At 33.5% G+C, this 27,553-nt stretch overlaps 1 protein-coding gene and 1 long non-coding RNA gene across 2 annotated transcripts in view; one reads left to right on the forward strand and one right to left on the reverse strand.

Annotated features, from left to right (window-relative positions):
* The first annotated feature begins 1,059 nt into the window (after positions 1-1,059).
* The window catches only part of LOC148617424 (dopamine receptor D2.L-like), a 141,569-nt gene continuing 115,075 nt past the window's right edge, over positions 1,060-27,553 (forward strand). The window contains exon 1 of the mRNA XM_088585026.1: positions 1,060-1,535. The gene's annotated coding sequence lies outside the window, so the exon portion shown is untranslated. The remainder of the gene's footprint in view (positions 1,536-27,553) is intronic.
* On the reverse strand, positions 12,644-27,341 carry LOC148617425 (uncharacterized). The gene is made up of 3 exons (XR_015921931.1): positions 27,247-27,341; positions 17,278-17,367; positions 12,644-12,934 (listed from the first exon to the last, which is right to left on the reverse strand). It is a non-coding gene; the product is annotated as an uncharacterized LOC148617425 (long non-coding RNA).

Here is a 27,553-nt window from a genome sequence, read left to right on the forward strand (position 1 = left end):
TCAGACCTTTCTATAAGTTTACGTTATCTTCCCTGTATCAGTTTGACCCGATGGAGCAGTGTACTTGTATGTTATTATTAATGTATATATACGCATTAATATTATATATCTATAGCCAATCTGTAAACTGTCATGTAAGTTCTTTAATATGCCTCATTCAATTTTAAATATATACTGTAGGCTAATTTCAGGACTTCGAATCATTCTATAGATTTTTTAAAGCTGAAATATATCCAACTTAGCGCTTAAGAAGACAAGTTTTCGAAATTCATTGTTTCTGACCTGCACACTATAAATGAAATATGCATTGCATTTACATTATAACGAATGTCGCATCCATTCACGTTCCTAATCATCAACGATAGCCATGTTTTAACCACAAAAACTCATATGGCAAGGGAAAATAACAGAAAACTAAACAAATGTAAGACACAAAACCTTATGATATCTTACTGTTAGCTTCTTTTAGCTTCTTATTTGGATACACCGCGGAACAGTCTAATGTTAAAAGTTTAAAAAGGGAATGTTCATTATAAATTCCGTATAAGACCAAAGTACGTCTGTGGCTCTCTAATTGATCAACCTAATAAAGCCATTGAGAAATTTACTACAGCTCTGATGAGAATAAAAGCGACATTTGTCAATAAAGAATTCTCCTAATTGCCAACTGTCAAACATAATAAAACTAATTGGCATTACTTATTTATGTTTGTTCCTCTTGTGATAGTTTATCTCGCTACGCTCGTTGCTTCCTGTCCAAACACAGTATTTATTTATGAGTGTACTAGACCATTAAATGTGCTAGATTGAGCCATTATTCTTTTTAGAACATTGCAAAGGAAGGGAATACACATCATTAATGGTATAAACTAATATTTTCTTCAGATTAAAAATACCAATGCACTAATCTGACACACATATTAATTTTGTCAGGTAAAAAAAGTCTTAAAATGACACTTTTGAATGATAAATCAATTGTGAAATATTTTGATTTTTTGTGGAAGTGAAACTTTTGGAAACTGCTCTTCTAAATCTCAAAATTGAAAATAAACATTAAGAAAAAAACAAACGAAAAAAGAAAACAACGTATGTAAGTACACAGAACGTAGGCAGAAAAATTAGTCAAAGCTTGTTCTATTTATGACATTCATTGGTCCTCTTGTTTCAGGGTAACATCATTTCAAGGAAATTGAATCCATCACACTTTTTGTTTGGATACTCTGTTACCTTTTCCAACTTACCTGCTAAAATACAAAGCTAACTCACTGTTTTGTGTTTCCAGATTGCTGGAATTAGAACAGCTAAACCGGGAAATCAGTGATCTCCATCGACATTCCTACTGCAAAAGAATTATTGGATACTTATGTAAAGTGTATAAACGGCTAGTATGCAATTAGAATAGCAGAAAAGTGTTATTAGAGTAAACATCAATGAACAAATTATCACTTGATGTACAATCAGCTGAAGTGTTATATGCTTTTTCAACATTCTTTTTGAAGATTGGATATACTTTATCTGTTATCTGATGGAACAAGGTAGGTTTTTTTTCTGATTTCCCTTTATCTATTGAGAATTATTTACTAAATTTCCGTTATAATAAAATGCAGGCGAATAATTGTATCGGACCTGAACGGATACTCCCGAATTTGATCTTTTTTTTATAAGTTTGTGCTTATATCTGAAATCTATGTTAGGTGTTTACAGGTTTTCAGGTTAAACAAATGAAACATAGTACAATACCCATATCCTTCAAAAAGTGTAAAGAGTTTTCAGGTAAGTTGGGTATACAAACTTGCTTCGTACATGTACGTGTACATGTAAAATGAATGCAATAATACTGCTTTGCGTAGACTACTTGTAAACGTACATTGTACATCCACCGTCTGAACTAACTGCTGAAGACATATATAAAAACCTCATCAATTAAAAATTTAAAGGGGAAACTTAAGAAATTTATTACATATTGTTAATTCTTCTTGTTTCTAAATGTTGTTTCCAGAAAAAAAACCAGATCGAATACAATTAATCCATTGTAAAAGCACTTGAAAAGTTTATAATTATGTCAGAACGTCATATAATTATGTCAGAAAGTCAATTTTAAGATTTGTGAATTGCAATATGTACTACAATCGATGAACTACGTAAGACATGCGACAAAAGTCAAATGTTATAAAGAAATTTATAATAAATCACTAACAAAACATGATTAACATTTAACATACCCTTGTATGTGAATCTGAATTACTATAGCATTGCTCGGAGACCAATGATAATTTTGTAACATGTATACAGCAGGCGCATATATAAATATACTCGATATATACCCATGAATCGTGTCAGATAACCTAGATTTGTTAAGAACAGTGACGTGAACGTTATTGAATAAGCATCCATGTAACAACCGAGCCAATCCATGATTGATTGTTGGGGTTTAACGACCGAGCTGCAATATTTCAGATGTATTCAGTCATGAACATGAAATGGATGATAAAATGAGCATGAAAAGGAGATGATGAAATACAAAATGGGACGGGACACGCGGATAATAGGGACAACAAATTTTGATTGCCACAAGAAAAAGGGAGGGATGGGAAGGGTCGGGCAATTTAGCCTCCTGTGGCGGAGCGCTAAGGTTCCTACTCCTATCGAATACTACAGCAGGGTTCTTCGACGTGCGAGGAACGCGGCATCTTTTCCAAAACGGTTTTCTGTATTATAGCCTGACAACCCCAGCATGTAACACGCCAGGAGTTCCCCATTCCACCACCTGGAGCACACATCCCAGTTGCTCTGTGGGCAGAGCGCCTAGCCCCGAGCCAATCCAAATAATATATGTAGCAAAACTTGACTATGATACTCTGTATGGTATGACAAACAGGTCACAATGCTGTAGCGCAATATGAAGTCGCCGCCAATAAATGTATTAAATACATGTACATAACCCTATGAATTTTCACAACACCATTCAATATTATAAAGAATCAGCAAGTCGCACTGTGTAAACCCTTGCAACACCTCTCCAAAACTAAATATTGTCACCGACTATTACATGTACGTACATGGAATGTTGTGACCAGCAGCACGCACTGCATTAGTGTGTAATGCGGACTCCGCAAACAATGCAGTAGTTTAATGTACTGTTGTCGTCCTTAGTTTTCTTTTGAAGAAATACTTCCACACCACAAAATTTATAACGCCGAATATATACAAAAAAATTATTCGTATTCACGATCTTATCAGTTCAATGGTTTAAGCAATAACAATTAATTCAGTATTTGATGGTCTAAGCGATATTGACAAAATTTAATGTTAAATGATCAGATGATATAACCAGATCATGTGACCGGAATTTGTCCCTTATTTCATTCATGGGTGTTTTAATTATTATGGACTTTTCTACTATTATACTTTAAACTCTAAGAATTACTCAATCTTAAGAATATACTCTTCCTATGGACCGTGTAAAAAAAAAACCCAAAAAAACATTGAAATACCAAAAGAAACAATAAATTTATTTAATATGTTGGAACGGACTTAAAGAATCCTTTCCTAATCTATCACCATTATGCCTTGTCGTAAGCTAAACATTAAGCACAATGTCAAAAGCAAGACTGCATTGAGCGCCACCCCAAAACGTGTATATCTCGCAACATATATATCACAAATAAATAGAATTTAAAAAGCACAAACTGACCAGTGCTTTTATTTATTTGTTGGCATAACGGAATGAAAGAATGCCGATTGTGTTTACCGTAGCAGTGAATTCAATCAACTTCTAGATATGATCTAATATACAACTGTCTACAGTATGATTTTGTATAATCAAACAATATCAGTCATTTAACTTCATTGATCGGGTAACGTGTATTTCTTATCGACCCCTTCTTTTGAAATTACTGGGTGCTGATACCTTTCGCAGTAATCGGAGTTTAGAAACATTATACGTTTCTTTTTGAATACACGTCTGAGTTAACACTGCGCTACTTCAAAAATTCTAAAACTAAAATAACAAAGCAAACAACACAAATACGAACAAGCATACAAAATATATATAAAAAACAACCCCATGAAATCAAGCAAAACAAGCGAACAAAAAAAAATACCAACTGTTCTTCAGCTAGGGAAGTCAATAGCGTAAGGGTTCATTTGCTTACTGGAAACACTTACCAATTTGCCTTTGTCACGTCAAGTCCGATTGTACAAGGAGGACGTAATCAAAGTTCTTTCAAACATGGGAAAAATTACCAAAATGTAATTCGGGACTCTTAAGGGTGGACAAAGTCTGAAATTTATATAAAAACAATCTTACATCAAAAGGGTATTAATAGAAGATAAGTGACATGTATAAGTCTGTGTTACATCGACGAACTCTATGGTAGCTTCACACTTTGGACCTTCATAAAATCCTTTTGTTGTTCGGGACGGGGAAGTTCATCATTAATATGTAAGTGTTAAATTTTGCTCAGGTTGAATTTTTTTTTTAAATTGCCTATAAAATAAGCTCATCAGTTTAACCGTAAAATATCTAAGGAGACACTGCAAATTGCTAAATCTAGAGAGAGAGAGAGAGAGAGAGAGAGAGATTAAAAATATATCCTTGAATGACCATAACCTGGACACAAATCCAGCTCAGCGTTGTTTCGTTTAAGTAATATAAAATACAAGCTTCATACACAAATATAATGTTTTCTAATTTGGAAATTTTAGAAGTCATTTTACTGTTTTATACGGTATTTGCCTCAAACAATTATGTAATATTTCTATAATCATATTATGGTGACAGCGAAAAATGTGTTTTATTTTTCCGTAATGATGGTCATTTCCGTTTCTGTTCAATTATAAAGTGCATGAGATGAACGAACCGGTAAATCAATCTTATATTGGCATAATTTGATATTTTTGGGTAAACTACAAAAAACAAAATGATAATTGAAGTTAGCATGCTATATTAAATGTAATTAAATGCATCGTCAACGCAGCATGTAAAATCTTAATCTAGGAAACTATATATGTGTCCTGGTTTCATAATTTCTTTTCGTTTTCCCCCTACTTTTGTATGAAGTTATTGTATAGTTTGGCTTATGAATTGTCAAGACTTTCATCTATTAAATGAAATTCTATAGTTGCGACTTGAAACAAGAACAGTTATTTTTATTTCATCTTGCTATTGAGTTTGGTACGACAGACACACATTGGTTCTTCAAACAACCCTACTAAACTTTTATTTCGTAAGAATAGAAAATTAAGCGCAAAATATAAATTAAGTGTTCCAAAAAACCTTCTTTATAAAACCTTCTTATTTCAAACGTATGCCTTACTATTAGGAAGTGATTATTTCTGTCACTGATAAATACTTGCACGGTTGGTTTCTGTAGAACAAAGTTACTTCCTAAATGACGAAAAACTAATGGTACTGAAAGGACCGTCTGAACGCTGGGAATGATATACTTATTTATCTCATAAACACAAGATATAATGTCAAGTCATTAAAAAATATTTTTATGACATCATGACTTTTAAGCCGTCCTATAAAAAAAAAAACTTCATAAGAAATAGCAAGTTTTTCGATTATAGAAATTTGAATGCAACTTTGTTTTGACATGCAGTATCAGACAAACTTAGTCTGGATTACCAGGGAAATTGTGAAATTGCTGGTACTCAAACGGATATAATATTATTCTGTTGGGAATAGATTGAACACAATTAGACTGTCGACTTTTGGAAAAGACATATGTCATGCTACAGATAAATGAAACTTTCGAAAATGTTTCCCAAAATACATCCTATATTTAGGAAGCCTAGCCTCTGTTGTAATCGATCTTAACTAAAATGCTTTTTATGTACGAGAAATACGGGTCGTAGTGAAAACATAATGAGAAAGCTTGGTGATTGGCAGATATATTGTGAAATAAAGGCAAATTTTTATTGTTCAATGCAAAAAGAAGACTGAAATCTTGAACTTTAATCATTTATGTATACAGCTGCCACGCATTCAACCTATTAATTATACAAAGGCTTTGAGTAAACGTGTCAGCTTTTCCGAACTGGATATCTATGTGACCTGTTGCTACTCTTTGACTTTTTGTTCCTCCAACGAATTTCTTCTGAATATCACAAAATCATTGGCTCATTTGAGCCTTAGACCCAAGTTTTTTTTCTATTGTGTAATATCTAGTCGTAATAAGAAAAAAAAATATGTTGCATTCGTAAACGTCTACATATACATGTATGTGACAACATCTGTTCTGACATTACATAAATTGTTTTTTTTTCTGCTAAAAATATCATGTCAGATAACATGAGAAGCTCCAATGGTAGTAGTAAAAAACAACATTAATTTACATGATTTTTTTTTAAATATTATTACTTTAGTAGCCTCTTTAACTTAAATACACAGGTGCATGTTCGATTGTTATAGAGGTAAAGCAAAATCAGCTTGTACGGATGCGTGTACTTGTAAGGGGATTATCCGGGAAATGTGTAAATTACGTCATCAACCAGTGCGATATAGACGTATGCTTAAAGAAGGAACTTGTAGACCGCCATCTGCACGTTAGTCAGAACTTGTAGATTTTTTAGCATTTATTATAAGATCTTTCAATTAAAATGGACGCAATTTAGATAAATTAAAATGAAATTTGTTGATAGAATGTACGTACACGTGCAGGCGTACACGTTAAAGTACACATTGAGCTGCTAAACCAATCACTATTTACTGCTCTGCGATCACTTGACAAACGATAATGAATGAACACAGGTATCACCATCAATTACTTCTAATTGAATCAACATAATGATTTGAACATTCAAACTCCATATTTCTACAATCGCTTGGGCAGTCAGTCGGGAAGCCAGTGACACTGGAGAGTTCTTTCTGAAGTCCAAAGTCACGTGATTTCAGGTCCTAAATCGACGTCATTTTTATCGTTTCATCGGCATAATTAAAAACCGTAATTTCAAGTACTTATCGTGTTTCAAAAAAAATAATCAATGATATCTGTAGCTTCATTGATAATTTATATTTTTTACTTTATGCATGTACATTACGAACGGAAACCTATTTCTTATATTATTTTGAAGAAATCCAACGTCATGTAGAGAGTTGGGAGGTGTTACACGTCGATTAAATCATGAAACTTGTCGTTCTCAAATCGAGTGATGGGCATTTACGTGATTAAGGTGATGAAAAATTCATATAAAATATCAAACATCCACACGAAAAGAGATACAAATCCATAGGATGCAATTGTGTCAGGCTTTTCTGACCTACCTTCACATCAGTGACTTGCCCATAGACGTCATAACTTAGATACGTTCGGAACATTTAGGACTTATAGAATGCAAAAAAGTTAATTCTAGAGCAATGTTTCTAAAAATAGGAAATTTATTTTTGGATTCCTCATTTGAGAAATACTTTTTTTTTGTAATTATCAAGTTAAAAAAAGTCAAGACCATTTATTAACGAATGGAGGGAATTTTGAACATCAAAATAGAATGCTAAAGGGTTGTAGGCCTAGAAAATGTTTTTTTTTTAATTTACACCTTTTCTAGCTAATTAACAGAGCCTTTTACTGGTATGATTTTTCCATATTTATCGTAGACAAAGGAAAAAACACAATAATCAAGTAGGACAATTCCATATTGTTATTTTTTAATTATAAAACAGTACAAACCTAGAAGTTTGTCTATGGTATGTAATGAATAATTAACACACAATTACTAATCTTTCTATTTCCAACATTTTTTTTTATATTTCATTTGTGTTTCCGAGGATAAGAAAAGTATATACTGGCAAATCTAAATTAACAGGCTTAAGATTGGTACCATTTCAAAAATACAAAAAAGTGGATACAGTTGTACTATTCCTTGATATTTTTAATAATTAGGGAAATTTCCATTAAATTATACTAATTGGAAACTTAACCCCCCTCCCCTTTCTCTCATTTATAATATGCATAGACCTGGACTGCTTTATGAACATAGGATTGAAAAAAATGAAAGCACCTGAGGTACATAGCAAGAACTTTTTGTATATGTAAAAATGTATTAAAGTAAAAAATTCAGCATTGTGATGTATAAATCTTTCTCCATAAATCATATTGTCACATGTAAGCTTACTATAATATTTACACATACATGTAAATCACACAAGTTTCGTTACTGAACAGCTTGGACGTGACAGATCTGTTTTATTTCTGCCAGATACTTAAAACATACTGAATGTAGTATTTTCCTTGGATGACGAAAATTATGTGGTATGCTTTCCAAATTTTTTAAACAAATGTTTCTTTAAGAATATAATAGAATTTCCAAAAGAGACGTTTAACAAAGTAAATGATAAAAATCTAGAAATGGTTGAATCATGCACCTGTTATATTTTTATTTCATTTTCTTTTGGTCGGAGTTTTTCTCTACAATACATTCTGATTACTAGATTGGTAAACAATTCTGATTGAATCATCGGAATCTATGTTTCTGGCTTTAGATGTTGTGATATTTTAGCAGAGGAATGAAACTAATTGATATTTGTGTGTGTGAGAGAGAGAATCATACGTGCGCTACCACCTGCTTTGCTATTTTTATTCATCTTTTTGAATTTATCCAGGGGCTTGTTTTTTTACATTAGTACAATCCCTAATTCATTTTACATATTTAAAAACAAAAACAAAAACAAAAACAAACAAACTTTCTCATGTTTTGTGTGGGGCTAGTTCAATATACATTGCTGTTGGACTAAAACTTCTAAACATTTGTGACACCTTAGACCTCGTGCAGAGGTTTTAATCCAGAATTTCAGGTTGGTAAGGGAACTCAATCCCCAGCATAGTGAGGGAAGTAATTTTTCGCGAGTAGAATTTGAGAAAAAGCTATACTTTATGCAAAAAAAAAAAAAACAAAAAAACCCCAAAACAACAAAACACAAAACAAAAAAAATATTTATTATTTTATGGAGGGGAACATACACCTGACACACCTTTCCTTGGATCCCCCATACCTATACAGGTATATGCTAACACACAATGAATATTTACTATCAAACTGAAATGACTTCATCATGCATGTCCATCATTCGCACTTCAGTATCAAGTTTACTTACTCTGATCGGAAACAAGGTGACAAGTAAGTCCGTGAATCCTGCAAAATTTCAAAATTTCGTTTACGGCAGATTCGGAATAGATAATATAATACATTTGAAACAAATAAAAGAATGCATAATAATTTACTTTATAAACGAAAAATACATTCAAGTATACTACACCAGAATCTCCTCTGCATCATCATCAGCCGGTAATGGCGTCCTGGACTAGGATCAAAACAAATGTCTCTTTTTATAACATGGGGATCGAGTGACGGCTTTATTTAGGTGTCATTCGAAAGGGAAATGTCCAAATATTAAATCACTGGTCAATGGGATACGATTGTTTTAGGTATTTATAGGCCCTGGGAATTCCCGCCATATTTTTATACCGAAAGTGAAAGCGATGCAACTCTTTGAATTCAACATCAGTATTTTATGAACGATCAAAATCTAAAGGTTCAAATTTTGTTTCCACATGAAAAAAATCAATTTTCTTTCACTTTTTCTTCTCTATATTCACGGATCAACTAAATTTATTCAAATAAGCACGATTTTGTCGAAGTATCCGATGTAAACAACAGTACGTAATGCTCAACGATTATTACGCCCTCTGTTGGAATTTTCATTGTCACCCCATGGACGAAAACGGGCGGAGGTACATAATTGGTCACTGGCTTCCCGGCTGAGTTGGGATACAAGTACACGTACAAGTACCTCTCTATTGGGTATTGCGTTGAAGCAGATGTACTATTCTAACGAAATAAATCGAGGTGTGCTTCCCCCATACAAGTCAGACTGAGTATTCAATCGACACATTTTTGTGCCGTAAGTATTTTGAATTTGCAAAGCACTCCCTAAGTTGATAGCCCTTACCTAACCTATGCACTTTGCCTTGAAACTAAACGAACTGATATTGTTATTAACTTTTCCATATACATTGTACGTTTTATTGTTGGTGTTTTGTTAGTTTTCTTTTTTCCTTTTTGCTTTTTAACAAATGATTTTCCATTAGAAGGACAATTTATTTCACTAAAACCCTTCGCTTAGTCGTACACATGTACAATGCCAGACAAAAATTTAGTGCAATTCCTCATCGATTTGATGCTTGACGGTGCATTTCTACTTTATTTAGATTTTCACTCTTAATGTTGTTACTTGATGGTCATTTGACCCACAATTTTGTTTTACTATCTTGTTTATACAATGTTATACTGGGAGAATCAAAAGTTCTTGTATTAATAAAAGTAGTTATCATATTTTCAACAAAAACGAAATATCGACAGCTTTATCATGTTGTCATTGTTCTTATACTTGCATGTACTTCTTTATATTTTCAAACTTTGGCTAATAAATGGGGTGATATTAAAAATATTGACAGTATCCAAAGACAACTGACCGCCAAACTGACTGACTTCGCTGATGAACAGAAAAACTTTTTTTTTTTTTTTACATCTTGACGTTTCATTGCAGCTTGCAGCTTTGAAGCATTGCAAAACTACAGCTATTCTTTGATTTTTAATACATGGGATCAAATATATATATACTTCGTACAGGTGGTGTTGCAATAGATGTCACAGGCGGTACGAGTTCGAGTCCCGCGGAGGGAACGACCAAAAATTTGCATCGCAAATTTGACAGTTCTAACATCGTTGGGAATTGTTCAGACCTTTCTATTCGTTTACATATCTTCCCTGTATCAATTTGATCCGATGGAGCAGTGTAACGAATAGAGTCGTCACATTCTGAGACGTTTGTATAATATTGATTTTTTGTGACATGCATCTTTAATTTGATCCTCTATCCTACATGGTAACACCTAAATGAACTGTCACGTACTACCATACATCGTGTACTGAGTTACAGTCCTAGATTAAATCCTACGAGGAGGAAAGAACTGGCCAGCGAAAGCTATATTTTTATATAGCCTAGCTGACCGAGTGGTCTAGGGCGCTGGACTTCGTGCAGGCGGCGTTGCAATAGATGTCACAGCGGTACAAGTTCGAGTCCTGCGGAGGGAACGACCAAAAATTTGCACATTCTGAGGCGCATTGATGAAAAATCCTAATATAAAAACGTGAAACAGCTTTAATGGACAATAACTGGAAAAACGTAATAGAAAATAATAAAATTTTATTGTCAATGTAGAAATGCTTTCATATTCAATACAATGTGAATCAAGAGCTCTAGTGATTCAATTATACGATTCTTTGTTGTTATTATTGGACGATGGTCAAACATGCTAGAGGGCTACTCGAAAACAGAAAATAAATAATTTGATTACTATCCACACCTGCACTTTTCATCAACGAAAGTACAGCATCGCACTTCATTACAGGAGATAATTTGATTTGAGATAACAGTTCCTAGTTAAAGTGTGAATAGAGCACTGACATTTGTATCGTGTCTTTACTTTTATCCCGAGGACAGTAGAAGTTTTCTAACGATTTAGTGTAGTCAGTCCTAGTCAGGCAGAAACCTACCGCGACGAGAACAATAGAACTCGCGCTTTCGTTTAGTTGAGGCGGAAAAGTGAATCTTGTTGTTTATTTTCATTGCTAATGTCCTTAAAAGTTACTTGTAGACAAAAAATTATTATTTTCAATATAAGTTAGGAACATTATTAGTAAAAATTAAATTATCAACAAAAACAGTATCAAATAATACTAAGATAAACCTCGATCTTTAATTGAAATGATTTTGAGTGGGGGTACGTTTAATCAAAATTGGATCACGCTTTGTGTTTGATCACCAAAATAAATCAGGAAAAATACACAAGGCCGTCAAACGTGTATCTACCAACATGCCAAATTTGGATTTTTTTTCTAGCTGCAATAATTATAGAAAAACAATTAAGTGAGTCAGGACATCGAAGGCTTGCCGATGTACACTTGACATACATTTACGTAAGTTTACCTGTATAATCCCGTCAATAAGCTTGTCAACAAGTAAGGTCAAAGTTGCATGTTCGTGTATATCGAAAAAGTGCCATGGTTTAATACCAAACGTGATTTACAGCAATTATACATCTATCAGTGATATTTACTCAAATATTATTTGAGTATACTTTTCACTCTATTTACTAGGAGATTTATTCGCGAAAATCTGAAGATTTGATTAATTCTTGCTTTTGAGGTGTCTGTGGTAGTGTTGAACATGGCTTTTATTTAAAACGTTTCCGTTCGCAGATTTTTTTCTCTAGGTCAAAATATGCAAACTATATACATTCTACTCTTAATTCCATTCTCACGCTTTCAGTCCCGAATTTCTTACGTTTGTGTAACATCACATTGTCTCTAATTCTATGGTTTATGAAATTTAAAGCTATGCATTTTTTTTTATAATAGAAAAGGCAATTACACTACACATGTGCACAAATGTAGAGGATGCTGCACCGAGATACATCCCGATGGCGACATAATTTTGGTTGGTCAGAGGACTACGCGACATTCCTCCAAAACCCCAAAATCAACACAAACCTTTCTTTATCCAGTTATAAAATTTTATTAAGATCAACCTAATCTAGTTTAGACATGAATCTTTCCGTAAAGCCAAAAGTATGCATCTTACACCTCTTTCTCATCAAAATTATTGAATCTATCTAGTATGTACATGTATAAATACTATAATACCCACAACTTAACCAGGATCATAGCGGGAATCATATTAGTAACAGTGTGATAAATAAATATTGAATTTATTTCGTTTTTTTAAACATTTTTTGTTGTATACAGTTATTGACTTCTTCACATATTTGATAAATGCGTTCCATCTGTTGCTGTTCATATAGATATAAACACATGTTGATCCAATCCGACATAGGCTGTTCTATCACACTTATCTGTACATGTACTTTCCCTGTAAAATGACAACTGCATTATATAGTAATAGTGTCTGAGCGATTGTATTTATGACAGTAATATACACATGTATGTATATTTAGTTACAATAGTTAGCAGTTATTATAAATATGTATGTGTCATGAATACATACATGTACAAGAATAGCTACATATAAATGCTACCAAAATACATGTAATACATACGAAAATCCTATTACGGAACACAAGTAAAATGTTAAATAAATGTAACATTAAGGAAATAGAGAAATTTACTACTTGTAAACCTGAAAAGAATACTTGTCTGTTGTTGTAGTGCACATGTAAGTATATTTAATATTTAAGAAGTATTAGGGAACTGGAAAAAATCATTTTAAACTGTCAATCATTTTTGTTAAATAATGAATAAATTATTGGTACGCGTCGCATACACTTGTTTCTATCACTTTCCACACGTACATTTGTACATGCACCCTTGGAAAAAATCTTCACAGGGTATATGTGAATACAGCCAAATCATTAATAGAAAGAAGTGACTGTGCTATGTGTATGCACTTTAAGAAAATTCTAGTTCAAAATTAAACTTTTAAATAATATATTTAGTTCAGTAATAAAGACACCGGCCATAATTATCCTGCGGGAGGGGGTGCGTGTACTTGGATTTGATGTCAGATTATAATTTTTTTTAATGAATGGATGAGATAAAAATCACAGAATTTGGAACTATTTTTTTTCAAAAAGACCATACGATCTGGCCCTTCTTCAATTGTAAACATGGTGCCTATAACAAAACCTTGTGACGAATTTTAACTAGCTTTCTCATTGTCTTGTGCTCGGAATATAACATATATAGCGTCTTAGCATAAAATTTGCATAAAACATATTCCAAAAATGGCAAAATGGTAACTTGACATCTTGTGAGTATGTAAGAATCCTTCATCAGCTATCATATTCTTTTACTCTAATCTTGAATGATTTTAAGATACGATTGCCGTACGACGATTGAAATCAAGAATGGAGCTATACAGTACATGTACGTTCTACATTACAACATTTGACCCTTTTTGTTTACTTAATACTGTACGTATGTTGTGTCTTCCAGTAAAATTTTAAGTTTAAGGGGATCATTTCTATATGCGACTTCGGAGAAAAATAATTTTTACTTTCTAGGAAACAAGAAAGTTTGCTTCCCAAACATTCACAAAGTCAACAGCCCAGGTAGACCTATAGTCTCTGCTGTTCGACTATAGGTCTACCTGGGCTGTTGACATAATGCTAAAAACCACTAATTCCACTTTCCATAGGCTTCTATGCTAATTTCACAATATTCAATGGCTTCTCTGGACTTTACCTTAACTTTAACCTGCAGAGGACTATATATCAGCATGATTCTACATATGTCAGCTCACAATCCTCAGAATGGCATGTGGGGTTAGCAGACTTGCAGTGCAGTACTGGTCACCGGAAGTGAAGGGTCTATAAATAGCATGGGAAATCCCAGTGTTTTTACAAGATAGGGGTATATTTAAAAATCATTATGGAGATTAGGCTTCACATCACAAGAAGCAAAATGCACCTATAAAATGTACAGAAATGTTTTTCCTTTCAGAAACTGTTTAAATTTTTTAAATAATATGAGAACTTTTTTCACAGCACTATGAGGAACAGGGGTAATTTCTGCGTAGGACTATTTTTGCTGACTTTTCAAATCGTTCCAAATGCTCATTTGTTGAATTGGTGGTCTGTAACCATAAGAGGCGGGCATTTACTCAACCCCTGAGGCTAGAAGAGCAGAAGTAAACAATTTTATCACATGTGCCAACAATACAATTTTGATACAATTTTAATACGTCACAGGTATTCACCTGATTAGGTAGTGAGTTGTGTTCACAGACCATTTACTTTCTTACACACTCAATTTGTGTAAGGTACTGAAGAGGGTCATGAGTTGACCGAATGTTTTGCTTATTATATGTTTTATTATAGTGTATTAATATCTTTATCGATATCGTTTATCGATATCGCTGTGTAATCCTCTAGACTGGCGCCTGTTTTACTGCTAGATTGCATCAAAATGTAAGGTTATAAGCCAATATAAGGAATATTACAATTGATTTTGTAATAATTGCGTTATCAGGCAATGGTACTGGAATTTTTTGTACGAAGAATAAACAAAAATATATGTTGAAAACCCATTGACGATTCATTTTATTATGCATTACACATTCTGTGAAGAAATGATGTTTTATCTAGAACCGGGGATAACGAGATAATTATTGGATGTGATTCATGTGTAAGTGATGGTTTGTTCGCAATCGAAATTTGTTGTTCACGATGATAAAGAATTACACGTAACAATCAGTTTCTGTAAGTTCCACACATATTAAATATTTTAACGAGATTCTTAAACTCATGATAAAAAACAGTACAAGTCAGCTTAATACCTCTTGTACTTCCTATCGATGGTTTAATTTTTTCTTAATTATACGGCCTTTTATAAAAAAAATAAAATCACCTTGATACATCGAAAGCTAAGTTTATTGAAAGAAAATCCTCTTTCCATTTTTGAAATAATAACTTACTCGATTTATAGTGTCCTGCTTCGCTTGCTTTAAATACGCATCATTAGATAAACAATACGATTGATAACTCGCTGGAAAGACACATTTTAAGTGAATATATATACACTACTCTTCTGTTATTGTTATCAGACAAATAGGAAAGACATTTACAGGAACAAATTGTTACTAATCACTATAAAATTGTTCCACGTATACAACATTGACTTATACTGTTGCAATACTTGTTTGAAATTGCTAGCTGCATATCGGAAATGTGAATCAAATTCTATATTGTTGAACGTTATAAAATATCAACTTTATTTGACATTATCCAAAAACACACATACACACACTTATGAAGAGTAATCAAGGGAGCCAAGATTATAGCGGTAATCAAAAGAATGTAATCCAGGGACAAAGACCAGACATGGAAAACAGACATACACAACAAAAAACATATAGTAACTAAAATCATATATGCAAAGTAGCAAAAGGAAATGAGCAACTTGGGCGCTACTAAAAACTGGGAGCATGGACCAGGTGCAGCGGTAGGGTAAGCGTCCTCTGCTTTTCTAGAAACAACCACCAATTTGCTCATAAAAAGTCAAGTCCGGGGTAGTCGAAAGAGGAAAGGAAAACTATGACATGTTGAACAAATCAGTTTTCATAGCGCAGATGGATACACCGTAATGATCCACGAGTTCGTGATGACGACCATAAAACTTCTGTAGTGATAATTACAATCTTGTAGCAACATAACCCTGTTCCAGAACCTATTTGTTAGAATTCTAGCGCGATACAAATAATTTGCGTAGTTTCGGCTAGCTCTGGCATAACGTATGAGTTGGGTATGAACACTCCATACGCAGGTGCTGAAGGGATGTTGGCACAGATGAAAGGGAAGTTAACATTTCTGAATGAAAAGTCAGGTTTGTCGTAAAGTTTGGCGGTTAGTTTTGTTTTACCGTCGATTTCTAAGTGTAGGTCAAGACATGAGGCTGACTTCACAGTGTAGCCTCAGGGGTTGAGTAAATGCCCGCCTCTAATGTCAAAGTATAACTTTAGCCTTTTTATCTTAATAGGATAGTTACAAAAATAACTTGTAATGACTTTGAAAAATAAAGTTATCATGCAACTGCTTATAAAATACAAACGTAATAATCATATAATACTGCAAATTTGAAATGCTATACACTGTGTCAAGGAATAACTTCTCGCCAACAGCATTAAGATAAAATACAAAGGATGATCTAAATTCCCCTAAAAAGTGTATAAAAGAAGTTCCCAAATAAAAAAAAATATCGAAAAAGAAGGCCAAATCGAGTAACAAGAAGTTCTACCACGTGCAAGACAACGAAGAAACCGTAGTTTTTTATGATTGATACCTTTTGATTCGATAACAATATCAAACATATTGGACTATTACGTAATATTTTAACATTTTTTTGGGTTTACAAATCAAACGGTAAATAGAAAAATAGAGAAATCAAGGAACTGACAGTATTGGAATTCTACGCATGATGTATGTATAAGTTAAACATTGAGAATGATATTGTGGCACTTTTATTTAATCCTGGCTTACAAAAGCTTTATCAATTGCAATTGTTTTTGATAGTTGCAACTCTCTTCTTATAAAATAGAATATAGCATGCAACTATTTCGAAAACTTCTGACATTTTCAAGTTGAACTTGGATGAATCGTTAGATGTTTGTACTCAAAATCTTCGTGTCAACAGATGTGTTCAAAGCTGTGTCTATCCTTGTGCATCTCATATTCCCGCTAATTTGCACTAGCTAATTACCTGCAATTTTAGTAACCAGAAGGGGATGGTACACTTTAGTTCTTGATATTCAGCCATTTAATCTGATAACACACAACGTCAGTCTTTTCCCTAAAATATTACAATATTTAATTTAGTAGTTTTAAGAGGGACGTCGACGTCAACCTATACCATCCCTCGGTCGGTTGCCATCGGGTTCATACGGCATGTGATACAGATTTTGACATGTAGCATTCAGTATATATTGACGTTAGATCGAGTGTTTAGTTTTTAAAGAAAATTTTAGAATGATTTAACTACAATATTACAACTTGTAAATGTAGGCCAAGGAGAGTGTTTCACATTTGTATTATTCAATAACAATACCAGACAGACATCAATTTTCACATTAAAAACAAGAGCAATTTAGGCGTTTATTAAGAGACTTGCTACATTCGTTCTTGTCTCTATATAAGTCAAATTAGACTTTTGTGGCATCATGTATCATTACATGGAAGTTTGGACCACGATAAGGGACACACATTGTCACATGAGAAATAACAATAAACATCGGTTAACAATTACTTTACTTATTAATAGCGATCAATGTTAAGTTGTAAAAGTAGTTGAAGGTCATCAATTACATCTGGTTGAAAGGAAATCTGGCATAGAATTTGAAATAGCGTTTACTTTCTCTAGCTCTAAATGATCTTGGAACAGTTTTATACTTTTATATATTCCATAAATAGCATAGCGGTGTCTAAGACAAATAATTATCAACGAGTCATACATTTGTAATCTTATCAAGATTATCTTATGAATCTGTTGAAATGAGCATCCAGTATGAATAAAAAAACAAACTAACATGAATTGCGAAAAGAATTTCAATTGAGAAAGATATGTGTGAGAGAAAGACAATTTTCTGTTGAATCTAACTAGTATCAAATTGGGTAGAATGCTAGAACTTACATTTGTATGTATTAGTATGTAAGAATGTTCACATGTCATATCTGGCTTCACGAATATATGAAAACTAAGCCATCTCATTTTTTAAAATTTTTTTTGCCTATTGTTTTAAATAAAAAGTGGGTGACAATAATATCATGTACAAAACTAGTACATGAATGCGCTGTCATTGTGATATATTAAGGAACGAGTTCTCACATAGACAGACGCTGCACTACTAAATGGAAATGATGATGAAAGGTTTTGAAAGTCAATTTAGTAGAAAGTTTCAATAAAACAATAGCAAACATCTTGGGATATTAAATTCATCCTGTTTCGTAATTAAAATGACGACCAAGTACATGATTGACGTCGAACACCATAACCATCAAATGTTAAGGCAAACCAGAACCAAGTCGACAATCGAAGATAATCCTAGAATGCCAACAAAAGGCTTATCTCGACCTGACAGTGGTTTGTCTTAATAGTATACATAGAGGGATAATCCATCACAATTTAACGTTTATCAGCAGGTTGTCGTAACTATCGCGGTATGTCAGTGAATTTTCAATAATTATGATGGTATAATTCAATATTGAACCACAACCATGGCCTTTATCTTGGAATATAGTGCATTTCTTATTTTCCTATAAGCATATCGAGTCTCTATATAATACAGACTTCGTCAGTATGTTCAATGTCAGTATGTTCGATGCGGAAAACTAGTCTACCATGTGTACTAATGAAAACTAGTCTTTCTAAACTATTGAAAACTTTCATCTTTGGCAACATTCCTTCAGTGTATGGAGTGTTCATATCACAACTCATACGTTATGCCAGAGCTTGCCAAAACTACGCAGACTTTATTATATCGCGCTAGAATTCTAACAAATAGGCTTCTGGAACAGGGTCATGTTGCTACAAGATTGAAGTCATCACTACAGAAGTTTTATGGTCATCATGAACTCGTGGATCGTTACGGTGTATCATCTGCGCGATGAAAACTGATTTGTTCAACGTGTCATAGTTTTCCTTTCCTCGTTTGTCTACCATGGGCTTGACTTTTTTATGAGCAACTTGGCGGGTGTTTCTAGAAAAGCAGAGGACACATACCCTACCGCTGCGCCTGGTCCATGCTCACAGTTTTTAGTGGAGTCCGAGTTGCTCATTTGCGTTTGTTACTTTGTATGTATGATTTTAGTTACTTTATGTTTTTTGTCGTGTATGTCTGTTTTCCAAGTCTGGTCTTTGTCCCTGGATTACATTCTTTAGATTACTGCTATAACCTTGGTTCCCTTGATTACTCTTGCAACGTCCTTTCAAATCCAATCAAAAATAGTTTTAGGGAATATTTAACTTGCTTGCCAAAAATCTAATTTTCCAACTGGTTCGCTCTCTTGGTTTTGATAAGTTTTCTATTCTTATTTATGGATCTTTTAGCTTTGTTTATTTCTGTTATTTGTGTCTCAAATTTTCATGAAGGCCCATCGCTTTTGCCCTAAGAGTTAAGAGTTTGTTTGGTATTTCTAGCTTAAACTTCAATTAAAACAACTAATGTCGGATGGTACAAAATTGTCACACAAAAAACTCTTAGTATTAGAAGGTTCGAAGTCCTTTTTTCCGGGTTGCTCGTTTATTTATCTTTTTTGCATTCTTCGTATATTTTTGTAGTTGATTTGTGTTCTCTAAGGTGTTTCGTTTGTTTTCTGGGTCGAGTTGTTGATTGAACCTGAATAAAGAAGAGTAATCAAGAGAACCAAGGTTATAGGGTAATCAAAAGAATTTAATCCAGGGACAAAGACCAGACATGGAAAACAGACATACACAACAAAGAACATAAAGTAACTAAAATCATACATACAAAGTAACAAAAGTAAATGAGCAACTCGGACTCCACTAAAAACTGGGAGCATGGACCAGATGCAGCGGTAGGGTAAGCGTCCTCTGCTTTTCTAGAAACACCCGCTCATAAAAAGTCAAGTCCGGGGTAGACAAACGAGGAAAGGAAAACTATGACCCGTTGAATACATCAGTTTTCATGGTGCAGATGGATACACCATAACGATCCACGAGTTCATGATGACGACCATAAAACTTCTGTAGTGATGACTTCAATCTTGTAGCAACATGACCCTGTTCCAGAAGCCTACTTGTTAGAGTTCTAGAGCGATACAAAAAGTCTGTGTAGTTTCGGCAAGCTCTGGCATAACGTATGAGTTGTGATATAAACACTCCATACACAGGAGTCGAAGGGATGTTGCCACAGAAGAAAGGAAAGTTGACAATTCTGAATGAAAAGTCATCACGTTTGTCGTAAAGTTTGGTCAATAGTTTTCCTTTACCATCGATTTCTAAGTGTAGGTCAAGATATGAGGCTGACTTTACAGTATCTGTAGTATCCTTTATCTCAAGTTCTTTTGGGTAGATGCAATGTATCAAATCCCCGAAATTAGGAATGTTTAAAGATAATACGTCATCTATATAGCGGAAATTGAGATTGAAGGATCTAGCCAAACGATATTCTTTCTTTCTGATCAGATCAGCTATAAAGTCAGCTCTGTTCCTCTTACTACTAAAGGGTCTTGTTTAACATCAATAACAGCTGCACAACAGTAGTACAAACGTATTTTTATCATTAAAATTATAGCAATTAATCAAATTACAGAAAACACCGTGTATATAATAATACATTATAAGGCGATTTAATTCAATATGGATTATACAATGAAGAGTTAATAGTGTTGTCGTTAGATTTGACTAAATTCCATGATTTCCAGCAGACATAATTAGCTGCAACTGACTCAAACTGTAATAATTTCAATTTGGTAAGTGTGTATGTAACACTGCGAAAAAAAATAAAAACAAAAAGAAACAAAAGCAAATTGGCAACCAGGACTCAACTTAAACTGGGCGCATGGAAGAGGTGTTCTGGTAGAGTAAGTGTTCTCTGTTTTTTTCTAGAAATACTCACTGTTTTGTTCATAAAATGTTATGCGTACAAGATAAAAGAAAGAGGGCAGGAAAACTATGATAAGGTACACAAATCAGTTCTCATGGTGCAAATAGATTCACCGTAACAATCCATGAGTTCATGGTGACAACTACACAACTTTTTGAGTGATTATATTAATCCTGTTGCAACATAATCTTGTTCCAGAAGCTTAAGAAAGAAGTCTAGCACAGTACTAAACATCTGTGTAGTTTTGGCAAGATCAGGCATAACGTATGAGTTGTGATATGAAATTCCATACATTGGTGCTGAAGGGATGCTGCCACAGATGTAAAAAAAATGACTCAACACGGAATGAGTTCTTCCTTATCAATACTGATATTACTCCATAGCGTTCTTCGTTATATATACTTTAATGAAAAACAGAACCATTGGTCTATGTGATTATATGTCTGATATTATGTCATTTATGTATTTATTGTCACGTATATTGACGAACATGATATCTTCAATTGAAATTCAGAAATTTGGTTTCCATCAGCTCACTTTTTTGTAAATTCATATTTAATTACACAAACTCTCGATCAGTCAGTTAACACAACAACAACTACTGGGTCAAGGATACTGATGTAGATTAAACTCATTATTTGAATAGTTTTACAGGCGTCGCCATGACCTGCCTGGTCGATTTAAAAAAAAAATGAAAGACCTCCATCTGACATAGAATTGTTCATCTTTCCCGTATACTTTAGTTCCCCTCAGGGTTTTTATCACTCATTTTTTTACGTTTGTATTTGTTTGTGTTCTTCAGTGTAGTTTGCGATGTTGAATTCTGTATTCCCGGCTTTGTTTTGGACCTTGAATTGCCTCCGTGTTTACCTTCGTTATTACCCGACTGTCCTGTCCCATGATTTCAACTTATGTTTTTTTTTTTAATTCCTTGCTTCAGTTTATTCAAGAATTTTCACGATGTATACCATTGGTTTTCCCGGCTTTGTTTTTTCAAAGGATTTTTACCGTGTCTACCATTGGTATTCCCGGCTTTGGTTTGTCGAAGGATTTCCGCCGTGTGTAGAATTGGGTATTCCCGGCTTTTGTTTGTCGAAGAATGTCCATTGTTTTTATCTTCAGTATTGCAATTTTCAACTCTTATAACCATTGCCCATTGGTACGTGGGATTGACAAAAGTTACAGAGTATTGAGGGAGAAAAGGCACAATTCTAACTGTTTTTTTATAATAACTGTTCATAACAAAAATTTGAGAGAGACACTTTGTTAAATTATAAATTTTCTTTTCTTCTACTTTTTTCTATCAGAAATTGGACGAGAAGAAAATTTTAAGTACACTCTTGAATTTCGTTCATACACTGGGTTTATTTTTAATGATGATAATGATATTTAAGTACCATTCTGTGTAAGAATCAGGCAATGAGTGTCAATTTGTTCTTTTCTGCCTCAAATATATTCAATACATCTAAAAAACTGAAAAGCTATTTAAATTTATTCCGAAGCATAAGTGACGTAGATATTTTTACTGCTTATATGAAGAAAATGTGCGCAAAGAAATTCTGTCATTTTTCCATAGTGCATTTTCAACTAAATTTGACCTATGAATATCTTAAATTGGTCAAATTTTACAAACATTTTGATAGTTATTCTGTAGAATATCAGATATAAATACTTGGTTAATGCTATAAAATCTCTGCGTTTTTTAGTCCTTCATGTGCCACATCTTATACACATTTTGTCCGATTCTTAGACGGAGAAGTACTTAAGTATTTAGAAGAGAGAACTCCTGTCAATTACATGTGTATCTATAATTTGTGAAGAAAAAGAAAAAAAATAGCATGGCGATTTCAATCAGTTCCATTCAAAAGCATAAATTCAGCTTTGGCGAGCGGTTCGATATATGTTTCAATTTGTTTTTATATTTTGTAAAAGTTGAATCATATCTCAGAAAATGAGTAAAAATACCGATATATGAAAAACATTTTCCATATTTAAGAAAGAAATATATCGCTTTTACTGAAACGTCTTTTAAATCAAAATGTCATTCTATTATCAAACAACATTTTTTCATCGGCTATTAATATGTTCAATAAACCTCGAAATATCTTTTTTTCACATACAATATAAAGATAGATGGCCATAAGACTATCGTAGTCAATGTTCAATGATATGGTGAGGATATCTTCGTTAGTTGAAATGCTGACTATTATACATTTACGGCATATAGAATAATACCAAACGCATCGTCATTTACTTGATAATGTTTTCTGCCATATATCAGAAATGGCAGAAAATGTAAGGGAAATATACGATATTAATGTAATATTTCAGATAATTTCTGTTTAACCAGAGTTCATGGAAATTATTCATTACTTATTTCATTTTTTTCCATTTACAAATAATGCGAAATTAATTAATTAAACGGAGAAAATGAAAAACAAGGCAGTTTTACAAAGAGTAATCAAGGGAACCAAGGTTATAGCGGTAATCAAAAGAATGTAATCAAGGGACAAAGACATGAAAAACAGACATACACAACAAAGAACATAAAGTAACTAAAAGCATACATACAAAGTAACAAAAGCAAATGAGCAACTCGGACTCCACTAAAAACTGGGAGCGTGGACCAGGTGCAGCGGTAGGGTAAGCGTCCTCTGCTTTTCTAGAAACATCCGCCGAGTTGCTCATAAAAAGTCAAGTTGAACCGTTGAATACATCAGTTTTCATGGTGCTGATGGATACACCATAACGATCCACGAGTTCATGATGACGACCATAAAACTTCTGTAGTGATGACTTCAATCTTGTAGCAACATAACCCTGTTCCAGAAGCCTACTTGTAAGAGTTCTAGCGCGATACAAAAAGTCTGTGTAGTTTCGGCAAGCTCTGGCATAACGTATGAGTTGTGATATGAACACTCCATACGCAGGTGCCGAAGGGATGTTGCCACAGAAGAAAGGAAAGTTGACAATTCTGAATGAAAAGTCATCACGTTTGTCGTAAAGTTTGGTCAATAGTTTTCCTTTACTATCGATTTCTAAGTGTAGGTCAAGATATGAGGCTGACTTCACAGTGTCTGTAGTATCCTTTATCTCGAGTTCTTTTGGGTAGATGCGATGTATCAAATCCCCGAAATTAGGATTGTTTAAAGATAATACGTGATCTATATAGCGGAAATTGAGATTGAAGGATCTAGCCAAACGATATTCTTTCCTTCTGATCAGATCAGCTGTAAAGTCCGCCTCAAAAGAGTGAAGGAATAGGTCAGCAAGTAAAGGAGCACAATTTGTTCCCATTGTTAGTGCCGACCGTTTGTTGAAAAACACGTCCACTACACTGGACAAATATGTTGTCGATTAAAAATTCCAGCATTTTGTAAACATCTTCCTCTGTATATTTGGAAGATGATTTGGAATTATTTCTTACAAAGTATGAGGAATCTCTACCAAGAACTAAATATTTGTATCTAGGTGTACCATCTTTTTTGGAAAAAACAACGATGTATAATGTTATTTAAGTCGGGATTTTAACTGAGTATGGGGAATAGAAGTATATAGTGTTGAAAAATCATAGGTTTTAATGCTATTATATTCAGGTAATAGTCTTGAACTGATTGTCTCCAAAAGATCTTTCGAATTTTTCAGGATCCACATTGAATTAATACCACTACGGGAGTAACAAGTGTTGTGGTAGGACCGTAGACCCTCTTTGACAGTTGTGAGTATAGAAGTTAAAAGTTTTGAAAGAGGTTTGGTGGTACATTTTGCAGATCCAGCTATGAAACGTTGTTTGTATGGATTCTTGTGAAGTTTAGGAATCCAGTACATAGACGGTAAATCACAATCATCGTCCTTGAAAGAGAGACCAAAAGAGGATAGCACAGATTTATGGTTTTCCACAATCTCTTCTTTGGAAAGAGTGGTAGCAGTGTAGGTCCTATCACTGCTATTATTTTCTACGTCTAGCTGTGATAATAAACATTGGATATAAATATCTTATCTTGGTATCTTGGTATTTGCCTATCTGTTGGTGAATTATAATTTTCCCTTTTCCATATTTTTCCTTTATCTTCTTTATTTTTCTTACATTGTTTAGTGATACATGTTAATTATGGGAATGAGATATAATTGATCGACTAAAATGTTCTGTAATGAAACCACTATGTTACCTTGAGCAGTTCTCTCACCATTTACAGTCGAAAAATTGTGTTATATATAAATAATGTTCACGATCTTGAGTTCTCTCCTTATGAACAAAAACATTTATATTTGACTTATATAATATGCTAACTCCTTTTCATTCTTAGAAAGATAAGCAACATTTTAATTTAGAAATTTTATGTAGACAAAAGATAACGACATAACGTATGTAGTAATTCGAAAAGACTGAAAATAGACATGTCAGTACTGAGCAAAAATTTCGGCTTCATAATCAAAGAAGGCTTATCAAACTCTAAAGCAAAGGCTGGCACAGGGATATTTTACTGTCTGTCTTATTAACGGTGAGAATTAAGTCTACTTTTATTTAAAATAATAGCCCCGTGCAGGTCCGGGTGTTAAAAGAATAGGCCTGCAGCAGCGCTAAGCTTGTCGTATAAGACGACTAAATAGTGCTCAGAAACCTAGCCGGGGGCTAGGCGCTCTGCCCACAGAGCAACTGGGATGTGTGCCCCAGGTGGTGGAATGGGGTACCCCTGGCGTGTTACATGCTGGGGTTGTCAGGCTATAATACGGAAAACCTGACCGCAAACCATAGTGGTGCACCGTGTTGGGAAAGATGTCACGTTCCTCGCACGTTAAAGAACCCTGCTGTGGTATTCGATAGGAGTAGGAACCTTTGCGCTCCGCCATGGGAGGCCAAATTGCCCTACCTAACCCATCCCCCCTTTTTTCAGTGGCAATCAAAATTTGTCGACCCTTTTATCCTTGTGACCCATCCTTTTTTTTTTTCATTACATGTTCATTTTATCGTCCGTTTCATGTTCATTGTCTGAATATAGCTGAAATATTGCTGCTCGGACGTTAAACCCAAACAAACAAACAAACAAACATTTAAAACAATAAAATGGTAAAAGTCGTGTTTACATGTTTTTAACAATTTTAGATAAAAGAAAGACTGATTTTTAAAAATATCTCTTATGGTATTTAATGTCTTCAAATATCTTTCTGTTTACATCTTGCTTGTATTTTGCAATGTAACTGGCAAAATATACAATAGGTAAAATAAATATGCTAGATGTTTTAGAATTAAGGTTGTTATAGAAATAAGTGCCATGTTGCATGTGTCAAATTTGCTTGGGTCTTCGCAAAATGAGAATTAATTTATTATGATTAATGATGAATATACTGAATATAGCGGTGAAAAATGTGTAGAAAAGGCCCAAATAAGCTTTTAATAAAGTTTATACAATATAAATATACCTACTAGAATGTTTGATATTCAAGAACTGAAAACATTTTACAAACATACTGTTTTTTTAATAAAACAAAATGAAAAACTTTATACATGCACTCAGATCCATATAAGATAGAAAATAAAAAATCGTTTAACTTCATTTCAAAAAACCAATCAGACTTAAGTTACACAATGTTTCGCAAAAATATAGTCCTATTACATTTAGTTTATATTTGTAATGAAGAGAAAGGAAATGGGTTTTACTGATATTTCAAATATATCAAGGCTTACATTGAAAGAACAATTGGCTACATTATCAATTTTTTCTACTATCCTTTTGTGTTTAGTGAAGGAACCTTTCCGAGTTTGATCATTCCTTGGCAATATATTTGCACTTTTCGAAGTTATGTATGTATCTTGTAATTAAGGTCTGACGTATGCGATTTTTTATCCATGAACATGATTTTTAGATTAGCACAAAGGGCTTATCACTCTGATGAATTTTCGGTAAAAGTTATTACGGAAAAGATATTACCTTCACAATGAAGAACGAGCAATAAAACTTATCTGATTCTTTCTATCCTTAAAAGTAATAGCTCAGACAAGACTATTGTAAAAACAGTACAAAACTATCATCTAAAAATTTCTTGTATTTAAAGAATGATTTATTACCGAAAGATTGCTAACAGACATGTTAACATGCGATACTTACACGATAGAATTGCTTAGTTTTTATCTCCCTTGACAAAGAGCTCTCCTTGGTGAAAACCAAGAATGGTCATTAATCAAACTTGACGGTAATCTTTGTACTGACAAACGAGTTTGGTTACTGATTAAAATTCAATTATTGAAAACGTAACGTTGCAATTTACACAGATCAACAACAAGCTTAATTTGTGTGCTTTATCTTAGAGCATGAATTACAATTTGCCGTTATATTAGGGATCGTTGTTATCGATATTGACACAAAATGAAAAATGTTAAAACCTGAAAAATTATCACCGAATCAAACCAGATTA

This window comes from Perna viridis, chromosome 5 (assembly GCF_037379345.1).
Source record: "Perna viridis isolate PV_CMFRI_1.1 ecotype Kerala chromosome 5, ASM3737934v1, whole genome shotgun sequence".
Taxonomy (NCBI): domain Eukaryota; kingdom Metazoa; phylum Mollusca; class Bivalvia; order Mytilida; family Mytilidae; genus Perna; species Perna viridis.